Source organism: Triturus cristatus, chromosome 2_1, assembly GCF_964204655.1.
Source record: "Triturus cristatus chromosome 2_1, aTriCri1.1, whole genome shotgun sequence".
Taxonomy (NCBI): Eukaryota; Metazoa; Chordata; class Amphibia; order Caudata; family Salamandridae; genus Triturus; species Triturus cristatus.
Window position 1 is genome coordinate 850,821,932 of NC_140581.1, and position 18,964 is coordinate 850,840,895.

Sequence of the window (18,964 nt, forward strand, 5' to 3'; positions counted from 1 at the left end):
AGCAACGCTGGACAACTTTGGCAAATGGTACCTTTCCTATCAAATATTGCATGTGTGGGCCAAGCTTCCCCCTACATTACGACTGTCAACTCTCCTGCTTTTCGGTAAGAAGATGGAGGCCTTTCTCTTTAAAGCATCCTCGTCCAGCTTCATGTGAGAAGATGGACAGAGCTTGGGGAGCAGAGTCTCCTAAGTGCACTTTATGAGTTAAAGCAAACAATCATATAAAGAAACGTGCTGGCCTTGGTAATACTCACAGGCAGGGATCTGGTTTCACTACTCCTTCTGGGTTTGGTTCTGCATGACGGTGCAAATGCAGGTCACGGGGCATATTAACAAGGGCAGTATCGTCGCTTTAGCGGCACTTTTTGTCGCTAAAGTGGCGATATTTTTATCGCCCTATTTACAAGGTGGTGCTAACATGCATTAGCGCATGTTAGCACCCGTTTTCCCGACGCCTTGCTTTGCATCTCTAATGAGATGCAAAGTGGGCGTCACTGGGTGTACCCCTCACGGACTACCTTGTAAAATATCACTAAATGTACATCGCAATATTTACAAGGAGGCCCTCGCATTTTTGCAGACGTTAGTTTTTTGCGGAAACCGCGGTTTTCGCCAAAAACTAACGTCTGCTAAAATGCTGACTTACCTATACCTAACAATGGGGGTGGATTATGCTGATACGACCACCGGGTCGTATCAGCAAGGTTATCGCCGTTTTCCATGGAACATCGCTGGAAAACCAGCGATGTTCCATAGAAAACACCGCTATCGCTGGAAAATTATCGCCATTGCGCTATGCTTTGTTAATACAGCGATAGCATGGCGATAATTGCCAGCAATAGCTGGCGATAAATATGTTCTCGCTAAGAGCGGCATCGCTGCCGCTTGATAATATGCCCCATAGTTTGTTGTTGATAGATAAGAGTTTGGGAAGGGAGCCTGGTTATCTGTGGGCTAGGTGTGCATGACAGCCTTTTGTGCTTTGTGCTAGGATGAGGGTTGTATGAGCATTCCTGGGATGACAGGGCAGTGCAATATCAGTGAGTTATTGCTGGGTACATTGGCATTCCCAGCTGCCCATTGAATCCCAGTATAAATCAACTGAAGGTCAAAATGGAGCAGAACTTTACAGTTTAAGAAGCCATGCCCAGATCCCCAGCTCGACTCCAGATCCAGTGCAGTAGTGGTAGGGGAGAGAATGTGGTCTAACGTCTAGGGCGGTCGACCTCAAATCTGGGGAACCGGGTCTCGGCAACGACGCTCAACATCCTGTGATTCTGGGCAAATCACTTAATCTCCCTGTGCATCAAGTTTGCGCTATATAAAACTCAGGGGGAAAAAATACAGAATTCAGCAGGCATCTTTTCGTATGGTTTCGTTCATAATTACCCAATTATGTGTGTAGAATACACGCAAACAGTAGCTATAATCTCTTGAGCAGTGTACTAAGAATCAGTAGCTGCTAACTGAGGTTTATATTGATCAAAAATAAGTGGAAATCAAGACGTACAAGGCAGACGATGGATACAATATAAGAAGCTTTGGATGACAGAGCATCGGAACAAGACAGAATTATACAATCCCCTAGGTCTGCTGCAAAAGTTGTATGCAGGAAACATTGTGCCATGGCTGTTCTAGAACCGTTTGTCCACTGCTTAATTTGTGCCTGTGTTTGTCAGTGGTCGGCACCAGCATTTATTTCTAAACACCAACATATATTTATCCACAACGTGGGGGCGCTGTATGTCTATATTGTAGCACAATTCATCAATTGATAGTTGAACGATTTAATTATATATATATATATATTTTTTTTTTTTTAACTGATAAAACTAGCACATAGGTATTGCTTTCCCTGGCATTTGGCAGCGGTGGCATAAGCTGTGGAGACGTGGCTTACGCAGAGGAATCCAGAGAAATACTTTTGGCCCTGCCCTGGCCCTTTCTTATAAATTAACGACTGCGTTTATTCGTCCACCCATGAGGAATGTCAGAAAGATTTTCAGCAGTAGAATAAACTTTTACATATAAAGGTTAGATGATATTGCGTGGCGATGAGATAGTTCAAAACTGCACATCTGATAATGAGACTGTTCCACTTTATATTATCCTCAAGCTAAAATAATAATTCAGGCTTGTCACTGAGATGAACACATCTTCCAGGGTATCTTCCAAGTCTCTCTTTCACTATCAAAGGATTGATGATCTAAGGGCAATCTTCATTCCCTTTAAAATTCTCAGTAATAGAAAGAGCACAACTCCTTGTTAAAACCTCACTTTACATTCTGATCACACTCGGAAAATGCCCACATTTATTTCATCAGAATGTTCTCTTCAGCCTATCGCTACTTTAATGTATTCTTTCTTCTGTAAAGTTGCTGTCACTCTCTATTATTCAAGGAAAGCTGTTTGTTCCAGCCCCAGCATCAACGACAGGGCTAATCTCCTGCAAGTGAGCTCACTGGCAGGGTCTTAGAAGTCTGCCTGTGATACCCGTCTTACAGGAAACCCACAGCGGATGCTGCAGGACATCAGTCATTAAAACTACCACCAATCACTGCATCAGCAGAAGGAAAGATTGCACTTAGTTCCTGCCACACCATCATCGACTGACTGATGTCGAGGATATTGAAGGAGTCCATTCAAAGAGTAACTTTCTGATGCACACATGCTTTTTGCCAATTATTTTGATAAAGTTAATCTATGCGTGGAAATTTACAATTTTCACTGAACCCTGAACTTTGTATTTTCTACCAGTGTACACTTTGATAGTTTACAGTTAGGATTAACCTACAAATGCACTTCTATCCAAATGAAATGCTTTTCTGCTTTACCCACCTAATTTACATAGTGGTACTAGACTTTTTTGTCTACAATAAATCTAGTTGTGCAAATTGGTTGTAAAAACCACGGAAGTTACCTCTTTGTTTATTTCCACTACCCTCCTCACTCCTGGGGACATCAATGTATTTAGCCCTACCTTAAACCTACCGATGCGCAGCAAATACTTGCAGATATTTCCCAGTTGTAAGTTTCTACTACAAATGATCTGCCATGTGCACTCACAGATCAGACTTTTTGGCACCTGTGCTGACGGTGTGTTTCGTGAACTTGCCCCACAGTACGTTCTCAGTCTTTACTGCTTCTACTCATCTTTGTCTATACAAAGAGAGCCTTTCTTGAAAATGGAAATACAGCTCCATGGTGACTGTATGGCTTTGCCTTTCCCTTTACTGATGTGTATGCTTCCCCTATAGTGCAAGAAATCCAATAGTGCCACCCAGGCGCTTTAGTACTACTCCCAGAAACAACACTTTAAGCTAACACTTCTTTTCTTCTGATTTTTTGCTAATGATAAATTGGGTGGACAACAATTTGAACTGAAATGATCATTTATACGAAATGTAGTTTCTTCAGCGCTTCAGTGTGCTGACCATTATATTTCAGTTTCTGCTTTGAAAATGCAGGATCCGTTTTTTTTCATGAGCAGAGCAATGATGCGTGATCTGACTAAATCTTTCAAATCCTATGTACTCTTATTCCTCCTGGATGTTTTCTATACTTCTGATCTTAATAAATTGATTTAAATTTGATTTTAACCCCTTTCCCTGGCTTTTTATTAAAACCCTAACTTTGAAGCCTTATCTGAAACTTGGACCTTGTCGCTTGCCGTCATTTCTCAAACAACATAATCATCTCAGACACTCAGAGACTGACGAATAGAATACAACATCCCATGTACCCAGAGACTGCCTAATAGATTAGGATGCTCTATGGGCCCAGAGAACGCCCAATACAGGACATTCCATACTTGTTACTAATAAGTCACATTTTTTATGCAGACTCTGCTCAAAAAAATTAGAGATAGTTTTAATTCTTTGATGAACTTCTAAACAGCACCATCTAAACGTTGAAATCCTTCCTTGGGAACACTCTATAAACAAGCATTGACAAACCCAATGGGCCTGGCATTGGCCGCCAGACTTTATGGCTGTGGCAATGATTGTTATGGTTTTTGCAAAATAATAATGTTGAGGAAGCAGCTGGGCTATTATCACTGAAATAATCATTGGCTAAAGTCAAAAATATTTTTGGGGTTTCAGAATCCACACATTACCGTCCTATACCCTGACACAGAAGGGGACTATTTTGTGAGTGGATGTGCTCCTTGTGAAAGGGAAGCAAGCTGTAACTCGAAGTGAAGTCAACCAGTGGCTGAAATGAGCGGACCCATTGCCACATACTGCACGCTGTAGTGACTAGACGAGAAACGTAATTGATATAACGACAGACTAATGGATGACCACACTGAAAATTCCTATATTTAAATATGTCATACATACACGTTTAGTAACATCGAAAGATTTTGGCAAACACCAGGTTAAAAAAAAGCCAGTTGCTCTAGCGTTGACTGCCAGGCTCTTGCCTTTTCTCATGGTTTTTTGTAATATTTTTGTAAAACGTTCTCACAAATAGAGAGGCATGCAAAGATAGATAGAGAAGCTTGCAAAGACAGGTAGAAAAGGATAGATAGATAGATAGATAGATAGAAAGATAGATAGATAGATAGATAGATAGATAGATAGATAGATAGATAGATAGATAGATAGATAGATAGATAGATAGATAGAGAGAGAGATAGATAGAGAGAGAGATAGATAGATAGATAGATAGATAGATAGATAGATAGATAGATAGATAGATAGATAGATAGATAGATAGATAGATAGATAGATAGATAGATAGATAGATAGATAGATAGATAGATAGATAGATAGATAGATGGATGGATGGATGGATGGATGGATGGATGGATGGATGGATGGATGGATGGATGGATGGATGGATGGATGGATGGATGGATGGATGGATGGATGGATGAGATTAATTGTGGTCACCTCCTGAGGCACAGCCGGGAGCAGTTTTTAATTGTATAATTCCTTTAAAATCACTGAATCTTGTATCTTTATCTCGCACTCACCTCCACTTCCTGATTCACAAGGATAGTGTGCAGGCACCCCTCTGCCTCCAAGCGAGCGCCAGAAACAGACAAACCGCCGATTCACCTCTCCCGCCATCCTCCTCGTTACGACAGGACACGCCCACTTCGAGGCCACGCCCCCCGCAAGACCTACAAATAGCGCGCTGACTACTAGCGCGGCAGATTAATTGTGGTCACCTCCTGAGGCACAGCCGGGAGCAGTTTTTAATTGTATAATTCCTTTAAAATCACTGAATCTTGTATTTTTATCTCGCACTCACCTCCACTTCCTGATTCACAAGGATAGTGTGCAGGCACCCCTCTGCCTCCAAGCGAGCGCCAGAAACAGACAAACCGCCGATTCACCTCTCCCGCCATCCTCCTCGTTACGGCAGGACACGCCCACTTCGAGGCCACGCCCCCTCACCCTATATATGTATATCCACAGGAAGCGCAGCGGACGAGCGCAGCGGGCGCGCCGATTGCGCGCCGAAGGCGCGCTTAAGGCAAGCTCGTCTGCGCTCGTCCGCGACCGTACGGGACCAGGGACCACCCCCCCTGCTGTTCCCGCTTCCCCGGTCAGGACCTATAGCCCCTCGGCTTTACGTCTTATAGGAAGCAGAGTCACTGCCCTATGTACCCGCACTTTTACAGCCACCTCCCTCCCTCCCTGCTGCTATGAATGCAAACACTCCTTCCGAAACCCCCTGGCAAGCCCCTTGGTTCAGAAATATTGCATGTTGACATTAAATTGTCGTTCACTGCCAAAGCATAGCACTCAAATGCTCTTGCTGCTAGAGGAGCGCAAGCCAGATGCTATCTTTTTAACAGAGACCTGGCTCTCCGCCCAATCGGACCCAGACATAATCGCAGCTCTACCCAGTGGTTACCACATAGTTAGATCGGACAGACCAGCAGGAAGAGGCGGCGGTCTGGCCATCATTCTTAAAACCCAGTACCGTTGCCGCACCTCAGCAGATAGTATCCCCGAGTGCGAAAGCATGGAATTCTGCATAGAGTTCAACGCCAACACTTCTTTCTCAGGCACGCTGATCTACCGTCCCCCTGATCCAACAAAACTGTTCCATAGGTCGCTCCCGGAGATAATAGCAAAAAGAACTTTATCTGCGGCTAATTACACAGTCCTAGGAGACCTGAATCTTCACTTCAACTCCTCCACAGATTCGATTTCCAAAGAGCTAATAGACGACCTTGGAGCTCTCCAGCTGCACCAGCTGGTCACAGCTCCAACCCATGAGAAGGGCAATCTGCTCGATCCAATTTTCAGCAGCTGCAGCGAGCTAACTGTTGACACTCCCATCCCCCTCCCATGGTCAGATCACTTTCTGATTCCGTTTGCTTGGGCCATCCACAAGGTTCCCCAGCTACCCCCCCGGACAACTATTAGGAGGAACTGGTCAAAACTCCAACTGGAACCCTGGAGGCACAATCTGGCCTCTACCCGCCCGCCCCCTTGCTCAAACCCCAATGTAGCAAACGAAAATTATGTCAGCTGGATCCTTAACTCACTAGATACGATCCTTCCCCTCCGGAAATCCTCATCTAAGAGAATGCATAAATCCGCGCCCTGGTTCTCCGACTCCTTAAGAGAACTAAAACGCTGCTGCAGGCAGCGAGAGAGAGCCTGGCATTTGGATTTCCTCCCGGAAAAAAAGGTAGCCTACAAAGAGGCGATAAAAGCATATAGAGAGGGGATTAGGACGGCAAAAGTGACCTTTTACTCTGATAAAATCCTAGAGGCTAAATCTAAGCCCAGGGAAATATTTCAGATATTAAAGCACTGCTGAAGTGTCATGACCGCCCCCCCTCCGAGCAAAACCCAAGATCAATGCAACGAGCTCGCGGAATTTTTCCACAACAAAGTCCTGAAAATTTACTCCACCTTCCAAACGGGAGCTGCAGCCTTGGAGACAGCCAACCCACCCTCTCCTAGAAACCTCCCCCCCCCAGGTCAGCCAACCCTAGAGCGCTTCCCTCCCATGGACCTCGACACCCTCGGCAAAATGGCACGCCAAGTTAAATCGGGCTCCCCACGCGACCCAGCCCCACCAGAAGTCCTGATGCAGGCACACGAAGCCACCTTGCCTGCTATCTTGGAACTCCTAAACGCATCCATAGCCTCATGTGCCGTTCCTACAGCATGGAAGCAAGCCATGGTACGGGCGTTACTGAAAAAACCGAACCTGGATCCCGATGATCATTCCAACTATCGTCCCATTTCACTCCTCCCTTGGGCTGGCAAGGTACTGGAAAAATACATCAACGCCCACCTGGTCCAGTTCATTGAAAACCACTCCCTATTGGATGTATCCCAGACAGGTTTTAGGCCGAAACATGGCACCGAAACTGCCCTACTTTCGGTCGCCGAGGAATCCCGAATGGTTCTGGACCAGGGAGGATCAGTGGCTGTGATCCTCCTTGATCTAAGCGCCGCCTTCGATACGGTCAGCTATGCCACCTTGCTGAACCATCTCCGGGTCATTGGAGTCTCAGGCGACGCACTTAGGTGGTTCGACTCCTTCCTGTCCGACAGATCCTTCCAGATCTTCGACGGCGATATAACATCAACCAGCAAGCCTCTCAGTTGCGGAGTACCACAGGGCTCCTCTCTGAGCCCTGTGCTATTCAATATCTACATGAAACCATTGGCTGGGATTGTCAAACCGTACGGCATTAAAATTGTGTCGTACGCCGACGACACTCAGCTAGTGGTATCATTGGCTCAAGAGACCAGTAGCCTACCCCATGGAGGCCTGCTGAGCTGCCTAGAAGATGTTAAGGAATGGATGACCAACTCCTCCCTTAAACTAAACGGAGATAAAACTGAGCTCTTGCTTCTAGGCCCAGCCTCGCCAATACCTTTCGCCTCCTTGTGGCCCCAAGCTCTGGGCACTCCCCCTACCACCAAGGAAAACGTCAAGAGCCTGGGAGTATGGCTGGACAGGAAGCTCTCCTTTTCCACCCAGGCTACTAAGTTGTCCGCCACCTGTTTTGGCATCCTCAAGACTCTGAGGAAAGTCCTCCCTCTTCTGCCCCTAGAAGCCAAGAAGGTGGCAGTACAAGGCCTCATCCAGTCCCGCCTGGACTCAAATAATGCCCTGTATGTTGGGGCCCCCGAGATGACTCTCCGGAAACTCCAGGTGGTGCAAAACTGCGCAGCACGCACCCTGTTACAGATCCCACGAGCCCAGTCAGCCAGACCTGCGCTAAAAAGTCTTCACTGGCTACCAGTCAAATACAGAGTGACATTTAAGGCACTGTGCATTGCGCACCAGGCCTTTTGGAAAACGGGGCCTGCAATTAACAGCAACCTTGTCATCCCCTACCACCCTAACAGGAACCTCCGTTCCACTGAGGCTTTCCTGGCAAAGGTCCCTAGAGTGAAAAGAGCCAGATCCGGGGGCAGGTTGTTCTCATTGAACACAGCTAAACTCTGGAATACTCTCCCCCTCCCACTCCGCTCCAACCCGCACCTACTATCATTTAGAAAAAAATTGAAAACCTGGTTATTCACCAAAGCCTCCGAGCTCTAATCTGCCACTCAGCATGTCTCCCCAATTATCTCAGCGCTTGGACGCCCTTGGGCAGCAACCGCGCTCAATAAATCTATTTCAATTCAATTCAATTCAATGGATGGATGGATGGATGGATGGATGGATGGATGGATGGATGGATGGATGGATGGATGGATGGATGGATGGATGGATGGATGGATGGATAGATAGATAGATAGATAGATAGATAGATAGATAGATAGATAGATAGATAGATAGATAGATAGATGGATGGATGGATGGATGGATGGATGGATGGATGGATGGATAGATAGATAGATAGATAGATAGATAGATAGATAGATAGATAGATAGATAGATAGATAGATAGATAGATGGATGGATAGATGGATGGATGGATGGATGGATGGATGGATGGATGGATGGATGGATGGATGGATGGATGGATGGATGGATGGATAGATAGATAGATAGATAGATAGATAGATAGATAGATAGATAGATAGATAGATAGATAGATAGATAGATAGATAGATAGATAGATAGATAGATAGATAGATAGATAGATAGATAGATAGATAGATAGATCAGGAAATTTGGAAAAGAGCAGAGCTTCAATTAGTAGAATACTACTGTAGAAGCCAGACATACAAGTGCACTGAAAGCACACGAGAAAGTAATACTAGCAGGACATAAAGACTGGATTTGTTTACAAATACAACCACATACAAGAGCACTGAAAGCAAACTAGGAAGCCATACAAGCAGGACATACAGGGTGGTTTACATATATATCTGTATTCCTTAAGTAAAAAAACAGACCAGCATGTGATACAAAGAAGTGCTGTTCTAAATGCACTTTGCGCGCATAGTAAAGAAAATGACAATGGGTGAGGACAGCTGGTTAAAAGCCCCTTTAAATAAATATATTATACATGTCTTGTGCACTGCGGCTGGTGTAGCCTGCATAACAATCACGCCAAGAAAAAAATTAAAGCGAATAGATTTTTCAGACGGGTCCCTTACTGCTCGTTTCTTCTAACAAGGGGCGTGCAGCTCAAATAATTCTGATGTCTCCAAGGGCCCGCACGAGCATAACTGTCATGTTCGTAAGCGAAACTGAGGAATATTTGTTTTTAATTGGGCCATGCATTCATTTCAGCAGCAGCTCCTGCCACGGTCTTGTCCGTGATGGCGGCGCACCAGATCCGATGCAGCTCCGGGAAATGAGGGCTGTCTGTGGCTTTTTTGCTTGAAAGACGAATAAAAAATTTAACCTGGGTGACATTTTCCTTTCCTCATGATTGATGGAACCTTTTCAAGCTCCGAAGGAATCCCTGATTACCAAGTCCGTTATTGCACATCATTTCACGCACTGTCATAAAAGTCTCCGTCTGTGGATCCAGCGTGATTCTGAGGTGGCCAGGAAGGTCTGCCCTCCTCAGAATGAGCTCTCGGGCTTCCCGTAGCTGCGCACGACGGGGCTTCTGCAGATTAAATAAACGGTTCGTTTCAAGGGAAAACTTGGTAAAGGTATCTCAACTGAGTAGAAAGAATATTCTGGGGGGAAAAAATATCGTTATAATAATATCCAATATGTCTGATGGTGGGATGACGTCTGGAGAGGCGTTCAACATTTTTATTACGCAAGTGTAGTCTCGCTTCATTCCCAAATTATTAGCCTACTAAATTCGCAGCGTCCCGCTTTTGTTACATCAATGCGATTGCGTAGTTTTCCTGCACTATATATTCTTTGGACTTTGGTACTGAAAGTGTATGTTCCCTTTTCTTGCAAGTTAACTTTAATACTCTTTTGATTACTGATCACGAAACTGCACAGATTGTGGCAATATTCTTTCTTTAAAAACTCCCATTTTTATTGTGTAAACCTACAGGAACAATTCTGAACAAACTTTGAGTAGGAACTATAACATAGAATGCGCACAACGTGACATTCACTCCTCTCCAATTTCGTCATTTCCACCCCGCTATGCCCAAGAACTCTCAGAATCAGAGCGTGTTGTCCAAGGCGTAGCCTCTTTTATTCACATCAAACAAACCAGGTAATTCTTCCCAGACCAATAGGAAAAAACCATCCTGTTTAGATATATACAATTATTCACAGCATCATGCTTTAGCCGCACTAACCTGTCAAAGGCATTAAGTAACTTTGCACAACATTACACTTGAACTTCAGTTTGGCCGTACACTTTAGCGGCAACAACATGTCAAAGACAGTAAGAAAATTATACACGACATTACACCTGCACTTGAGCTTGGCCATACAGTTGTACTTGGCCGACTCAGCCCGCCAAGCTCCCCACTCAGCTGCGCTCATTGTGCCAGCAGGCCCCAATGCGCTACAGCAAACAGTTGCATTACTCGAAATCCAGGGCACCACATAGCACACCGGCCCACCAGGGTACCTGCACACAGGCAGCCTCCCCAAGGTTCTACTCAGTCCAAACATTGCGGGTTAGGGAAGTAGAGTCCAGGACCACCAGCAGGTCAGTCCCCCTTTTCCGCCTACCCTTTGCACACGTGGATCCTACCCCCTCCTGGGGTCCATTGAGTCGTTGAACTTGCATTGTTGTGCATCCCCCTTTGTTGTTAACTGTCAGTGCTCCGCCGAAGCCTCGCTCTTCAGCCGGTTGGGTGGTCAACGACGCACCTCTGCAGCTTGCCGGAGGTCTGAGGGGACAAAGAGGTCAAATGCTCCAGGGCGCAGCCTTAAATAACTCTCCCCGTAATTCCTGCGCACCCCTGATGACATCACCGGCCCTCCTCATTCAATCCACCCCCTTCTTAGCCGCCCCGGAGGAGGCTCAGTCTCGTGGCGCAACTAAGGGAGCCATTTCTCTAGGCGCGGGGGGTGCCTGTTCATTCGCGAAAGTTTTATAGAGGAAATATATGCAACACTGCACAGATTTTTTCTTGATGCAATGCTCGGGTCAAATATTAAAGGAACAGGAAAAGTATCTTTTTAAATAATAAGAGAACATTGATCGGGGTCCGACTGGCCATATAGAGCAACCAGGCAGTGCCTGATGGGCTGGTCTGACTGGTCAGTTTGTGGACCTGTTTTATGGCTTGCAGGGCATGATTTTACTGTAGATTGCAGCAAGCTCGGATCCAAGCAGTCTTTGATACCTTGCAAAACACTTGTGCAGTGTGTCTTTACATGTTTAACACTGCTCCAATATCCAAACATGGGACACTTTTTAAGGTATGTAATTGGGGACCACTTTTATTTTGGAGGCCAGGCCTATTATCTGTCACAGTCTAACCCTACATAAAGGGGCCTATTACGATGTGAGTCGTAAAGCCTCTGACCGCAGGTGAATGAATGAATGAATGAAATTATATTTATATAGCGCCTAGCTACCCTGAGGCCTCCTATTACGATGTGAGTCATAAAGCCTCTGACCGCAGGTGAATGAATGAATGAATGAAATTATATTTATATAGCGCCTAGCTACCCTGAGGCCTCCTAGCGCTTAGCGGAGTGGAGAGGCGAAACATGAGGGAACTTGAGTTAGGGTGCTGAAAGGAAAAGGTGGGTCTTGAGCAATTTCCGGAATGCCAGGTTGGAGGCATTCCGACTCGCACCATGGATTTCAAATCCGACAGCCTTATTATGCTAAGGGCTGTCAGATTTGAAACCGGCTGGTCGGACCGACTGACTTCTGACAGGCTCAAGGAGCCTGTGACCAGTCTGAGACCGCTCATAATCCCCTAAATATGGAGTTTACGTCGTGTTGGTTTATGACAGGCTTTTCATGTCGGGCTTTCTGACATGAAAAGCCTGTCAGAAAGTGATTTTGAGGGCTCCCAGCAGGGCTGCCATGTCTCCGCAGGCTCCAGTTTGGGACCTGGGGGACACCTATGGTGCCCCTCTGTAAATCCCTGCACTGTGTGGCCGGCACTGTGAGGTGCTTGTCATGTGGTGCAGGGATTTACACAGGCTCCCATTTGTAGAGCTTGTGCTATGGCTGGTTTTCAGCCACAACACAAGTTCCCATGGAGAAATGGGAGTATGCGACCGCACAATGACGGTATCGGGACCACCAACTGGAGGTCGGTTGGTCCCGAGACCGCTGCGACTTCCACCGACGTCGAAATCAGGCCCCTAATGTTTGTTAATGGAAGGAAGACTGCCAATCTTCTAAGTATTTATGCTTTTTCTCTGCAGGTGTACGTCATAGAGATTTTGGAGCACAAAGTATATGAAATCAGAACAAGCTGGAGATCTTCCTGCAATACAAGGCACATGTAGAAGTAATACAAATTAAGATTTCTTCTATTTCTATAGAAATTCATGTCATTGCCATTTTTTTCCCTAATAATTGACTTGACAGATCCTTACAAATAAATCTGGATCTGCAGACATTTAGAACGTCCCTATATGTAACACTATTATGCCTACCTTCAGCATATGTGTTGGGCACGTTTGAAAATGGCACCTCACTGGTCTGGTGTTCTGCCACAAACTGGTAACATCGCTGAGCTAGGTATCCCGAATACCCTTAGGACCTGCCTACCCCACATACTGCTGCACCTTTAGAAAACCAGAGAACAAACTAGGTTTGTTGATCTGGCCCTAGTATTAGCCAAACAATAGACTACATGACAGTTGAAGAGCAGCCCTGCAACATTATTAAGTGGATGGAGGAAAGAACTGGTGAAATGGACTGACATGTAAACCAAAGTACTATCAGACTTGGCACCAAGAGAGGGTAAAGTGTCCTGCATCCTGAATTGGGATTTGTTATTGTCAAAGATCCCAAAAGATGACATTTGCCCCCTAAATTAACAACTAATAACCACCACTTTTTGTAGCTTGGTGGTTGTCTATGGCTCCCGGCAAGTAAGAGTAATGGTACATCATAATTGAAAGAAAAAAAACAGAAAAAATGGCCTCACTGAGCTATATCCCTTGGGACCCCCATACAATTTGTTTCTACATTGTACCCAGCCAGTGTACACTTAATGGCCCTGGCGAGTGCACTCGCATTGTTTTTCTTTCTCCTTTGCTACCCCCATCCCATGCTATGCAACCCCTTCTAGAAGGCACAGTGGATGCCCTGGAACATCTGTATGGAAAGTAAGACGGACCCCCAATATGTTAAAATATTCTGTACTTTACATACTCTGTATAAATGTATTTTTCAGATTTAATGCCATTGAATGCCTTTGAGCGAATTGTGTGCCCAGAGTGCTGTTTGTCTTTCTTCTTGTTTTCCTTTTGGCTCCTTGACTTCTCTTTCCCACACACGTTCCTTCATTTAAAGTCACAGATTTCTCCTGCAAATCTCGCTGTCTCGGATGTAAGAACTGTAAGATGTTTAATTTCACATTTGCGATTGTTGTACAATTGTAATTGAATTGTTACAAGGTTAAAATAAAAAGCAATAGAAATATTTTAAAAAAGAAATGTAATTGATAAGTTTGTCTTTGAGGAACAAGACAACAAACTGTGCGGCTCCATCCTAGAAAGTGCACAGGTTAGCTGAGTATTCTAAGTTTAGAATTCTGCATCACCATGGGACAAAAGGGAATTTTGACGGTCTAAATGATGAAAATGTCATGCTCTTAAAGAGCTATGCAGTCTCTTCTCTCCATCCTATCAAACCGTGTCCTCAGCCTTGATCATAAAATCTGTAACACTCGAACATTTTGGTGGCAGCCCAAATGCTGACAGGGTCCTCAATGTGCTTTAGTGATTACATTGCTGAAGTGGAACTTAAAAACCAGATTTCCATTCCTAGATTATGCACCTGCCAAAAAAAATGGTGGGATTCTGAGGAAATATATTTGTGCCTTAATTTACAGGTATGTGAAATGTAAATATGTAACAGCATATTCCTTTATCTAGCACTGTTCCAATCATGGTTGCTTGTCACTTCCTCCTCACCGCCTCTTTTATGTAATCTAGGCTGAAGGAGAGTAGTAATGAGGGATACCTTCCACATAAAGCAAAAAGTGACAGTGGTCCCGCCCCGGAAGTGATGTCACGTCAGTTACCGAGACTTCCAGGCCCCTGGGGACCCTCCCCTTAAGTGACGTCATATCCAAGGAGTTATATGATCGTGTTGGGTTGCGTGTGTTGTGACATTACCCTTGTCGCATGCTAGTCATGTGGCCATGGCTCTAACACATGGTTAGGGCTATGCAGCAGCTCTCAACAAATGAGAGCCCCTGGAGATCAGGTGACCATGATGTGATGTAGATGAGTACACCCCTTTTTTATACTTAGAATACATATAAGGTTCCCCTAAGCAGCCTATGCTAAACCCAGGAACAGCCCTCCAGAAAGAGATCGCTCAGTCATTATGAAGAGATACAGCCAACTCATCAAAAAGACGCCTTATGATTGTGGGTTGAACACTACTGATAGATATTATCGTAGCCTGACACCAGCGGCAATAGAGAAGAATGTGCAAAAGAGCGACCTTAAAGAGGGTGGCCACGATTTCAACGGATTTGACAAGGAGCTCTGCCAGCGGTTGGAAACGCTCAGCCTCAAGGAATTGCTGCAACTAATATCGCTAATAAGGGCTCCAGCAGCAAAGTCTTGAGTAATAACGACAATGCTAGAAACAATTTCATTGACATGGAAGATGGTGAAAAATCTATCACAGCTCCTAACTCACTGGTCTATGAAGATATGGGGTTTCTGGAGGAATCGGCTACAGAGGCAATCGTCATGCAACAGTCTTGCATAAACTATGACACCGGTTTTGCCATGATGGACCATAGTGACTCTCAAGATTTCAGAGCTGCAGTCGAGTGCCATGAAATGGACGAGGTTAGTAAAAATCATTATAGACACTTACTTATACTATATGTATGGCTATATTTTTTGTTTTTGACTAATAGTCTGTCTTTCTTTCTTTTTTGAACTGTAGAAAGCATCAGCAAAAAGAGCTGTAGTAGAGGGGATTCGCCAAAGGTTAACACCATAAATTTTACTGCTTATGCTGTTCAAAACAGACTGAAAATTCCACAATCCAAAACAAAGAGCAGCCTAAGAAATGTGTTTGTACCTATAATACTGCAGATTTTGAAAAAGAAGCTCTAGGCGTACCTACGATGTCATAAGGTTTTGCAGCAAATGTTGTGAGCGCGTGTGTCAAACATGACTATTATAATCTCTGTTACAGCCATAAAATTAATGATCCACAGCAGGAGGCTCACAAGTGTCTATATGACTCATACACTTCAAGAACAATCCCTCATATATGTAGCGTGCTAGAACCGAGAAAAGTATATAAACTGTTAAGGTTGGTGTATGGTTTGTCCGAGGAAAAGAAAAATGTCCATCCTAATATGCTTAAGGTCTTGTCGACCACGCTCAAAGAGATCCGATGATCTAGCGAGCCAAGCTCAAAACTCTGTCGTATACAAGGTTTGTGGACGTATTTTGTTAGAAGGATGGCAGAAAGGGCTATAGAAAGATGTATGTGCCATATTTATATTAAAAATAGACGAGTCAGCTCTTTAGCCTCATGAAAACTGTTTTAAAAAATGATGAATCCCCCAGCATCGTGGCGTAAATGTATTATTTAACGTTACATACTTACTCACTTTTAGGCCAAGCATCAGAATGTCGGTGTGCAATATGCTTCTGAGTTACGTCCAGGATACATATGAATTGCCGGATTTCTATATGTGTTTCTTAAAGAAAAAATTGTTGAAATACAACCTGTAACTCTGCGCTATCCTGAAGCTTGGTGAGCCGGCGCAGGGTGATTGTCCTACGTGCATAGCCAACAGATCTATCAATGTGTAGCTACCTACTATGGATGAATACTGGAGCGCATACAAATGCCATATGAGGGAGTTAATACTATCACCCAGGACCAGCTTACATATTGTCTTGGAGCTTCTGATCAAAGATTATTTCAGAAATAAAGGTTTTGTATTGTACAACAGAGAATTGTACAGTCTTTTGAAAGCCTTCAGTATCCTGAGTATAGAAAGTTATAGGAGGGGAGGAGCTAGAAGTCCTGTCTAGAGCCGTTACATTTATAGTTGTAAAAATATCAAAACTTGTGACACTGAAGCAAATTATCTGAAGGCCTCTAGTAATGTATGTAGCATGTGTCATGGTAGGTATATATAGTGAAAAGTCAGCAAACTGTCCAACAACAAAGACAAGACGTATACCATTTAACAGTAAAATCTGCCCTATATTGTGTTGCTAACATTCTTTATTTGTAATAAAATGTCCTTACACAAAACCATCGTCTTTAATTTCATGGGATGTAGGGACTGATAACATGTCGGGGGACGGGTTAAGGATGCTTTATTATGATACAAGAGGGGTTGGAAGCTTTGGAAGCATTGAAGCTCTGTTTAGAAGGGCTCTAGTTGAAAATGAGCTGACAAACAGAGCGCAGGTAAAGACCTGGTTATCTGGGGGACAAGCCGTATTCACTCCACAAGCCAGCCAGGAGGCGTTTTAAGAGGAGACTGACCATTGTTAATCAGTCTTCAAGATCTAGCCAAGTATAATAACGGAGCTTGATATATATATATTAACAGTAATAGATGTATTGTCCAAGTACGCCTTTACAGAAGCACTGAGCAATATAAGTGGTACTAGCGTCATCACGGCCTTTAAAGCCATCTTCAGGAAAGGATGATCTCCTCAAACAAAAACTGCCAACAAATGCCGGAAAGTAATTTTTAAGCAATTTGTTTCAGAAATTATTAAAAAGCACGCTGTTCATCATTTTGTAATGCACACGGAGGTAATAACTGCTGTTTTTGAGCATTTTAGCAGAACTTAAAAATCTAAGATGTGGAGATATTTCACTGCCTACAATACCTACTAATATGTGTATATTCTACAGGTGTTTATAGATGCTTTTAGCACCAGTTCTCACAGAACCATCAAAACGTCTCCCGTAGAGGTAATGACCGATAATTCTTTAGAAGTGTGAAGGATGGTGTACAGGAGCTGTTTCTGTGCCAAGGTAAAGGAGCCTCTTTAAATAGAAGGTGATCATGTTAGGGTTTCAAAGTTGAAAGGGGTCTCCTTTACAAAGGGCGACCAGCAGAGTTTTAGTTCCTAAATATTTATATTGGAGAGTGTGGAGCTTAAAGTAGTTATATATATATGTATATTTACAGTTTAAAGGACTACGATGGTGAAGCGTTGTCGGTGCCTTTTACCACGAAGAGTTACAAAAGGTTCCGGACGATCTACACAGGGTGTACAGGGTTGAAATGATTCTGCAACATAAAGGTAGCAGGGCTAACAGACAGGCCTTTGACAAATGGAGGGAGTGGTCTGAGAAATTTTAAAGTTGGTTGCTGGCCAGCTCCCTGCAGGGTGTGTAAGTATGGGGGGCTCTCTGAAGTCGACAATATAGAGACAAAGTAATTTTTATTACCTTGTCATCCAACACCTCAAAGGACATGTCCCCCGACAATTACATTTCTAATTAAACTGTGAAACTGGCTAAACCTGTGGACCTAAAAGGGGACTGGGAGGTAGTCCTAACCGAAATCCAATACCGAAGAACATGGAATACACTTGCAATGCTCGAGGCCAAATTGACTATAAAGCTTAATCAGGACCCCTTAAGCGTCCATGCTATGCTTTCCTCACGAATATTACCCCAGCGTCGCGGCAGTTGTCAAGGCAATCAACACATCCAGAGCAAGTATCGAAATTTTGAATATTCAGCTGGTATTAGATAACGTTAGTAGGTAGGTGTTTCTTGAAGCGCCAAATCGCGATACACAGTTTTGCTATACGGGTAAATTAAGAAGAGTTTTAGGAAAAGTACAGCATATAAAAAGCTGTGCCCCAATATTAGCGGAGGGTTCTATACACTCTACATGTATAGTGACATTGTGGAACCGCAGAGGATCGGGGATAGTTAATCACCATTGTAAAGATGGGTCCAAGCGAAGGGGGAAAATAACACGGTGATTAATATTCCATATATCAAACCTGACTACATAGCAATTTCTAAAAACCATTTTGACACTATGTCGGTCATGATCTTTGAAGATCAATCTTAGCCGGTTTCCTTTAAATACAGGAAAGTTGTTGATAAGCTTCATTTAAGACTGTGACACGACAGTGAATGTTAAGACATCATGGTGATCATGAAACCAATACGGCGACCCCGCTCTGTAAAGGGACTATTACAGACACCAGGTTGGACATGGATGGCCACCATTCTTTGAAGGTGCCCCTGTTATGTACCGGCGGGAATTTGAGTTTTTTTTTTCGTAGTTTGTTCAGAAGAGCTATGCCTTTCTTGAGTAGAGGCTAAGAAATTGTCCTAGATGTAGTAGGATCTGTGACTTCTGCTGGCGCAGAATACATGAACAAACAACCCCAAAAAGAAGCGGGACTTTTGTTAAGGCCAAGCACAAGTATTAAAAGGAAGTGAAGGACTTCGAGGCATAGGGGTCTACCGGCT

The 18,964-nt window shown here is 44.0% G+C and overlaps 1 pseudogene; it reads left to right on the plus strand.

Annotated features, from left to right (window-relative positions):
- Window positions 1–7,641: 7,641 nt before the first annotated feature.
- LOC146865974 (uncharacterized) lies at window positions 7,642–16,043 on the plus strand (annotated as a pseudogene).
- The last annotated feature ends 2,921 nt before the right edge of the window (window positions 16,044–18,964 follow it).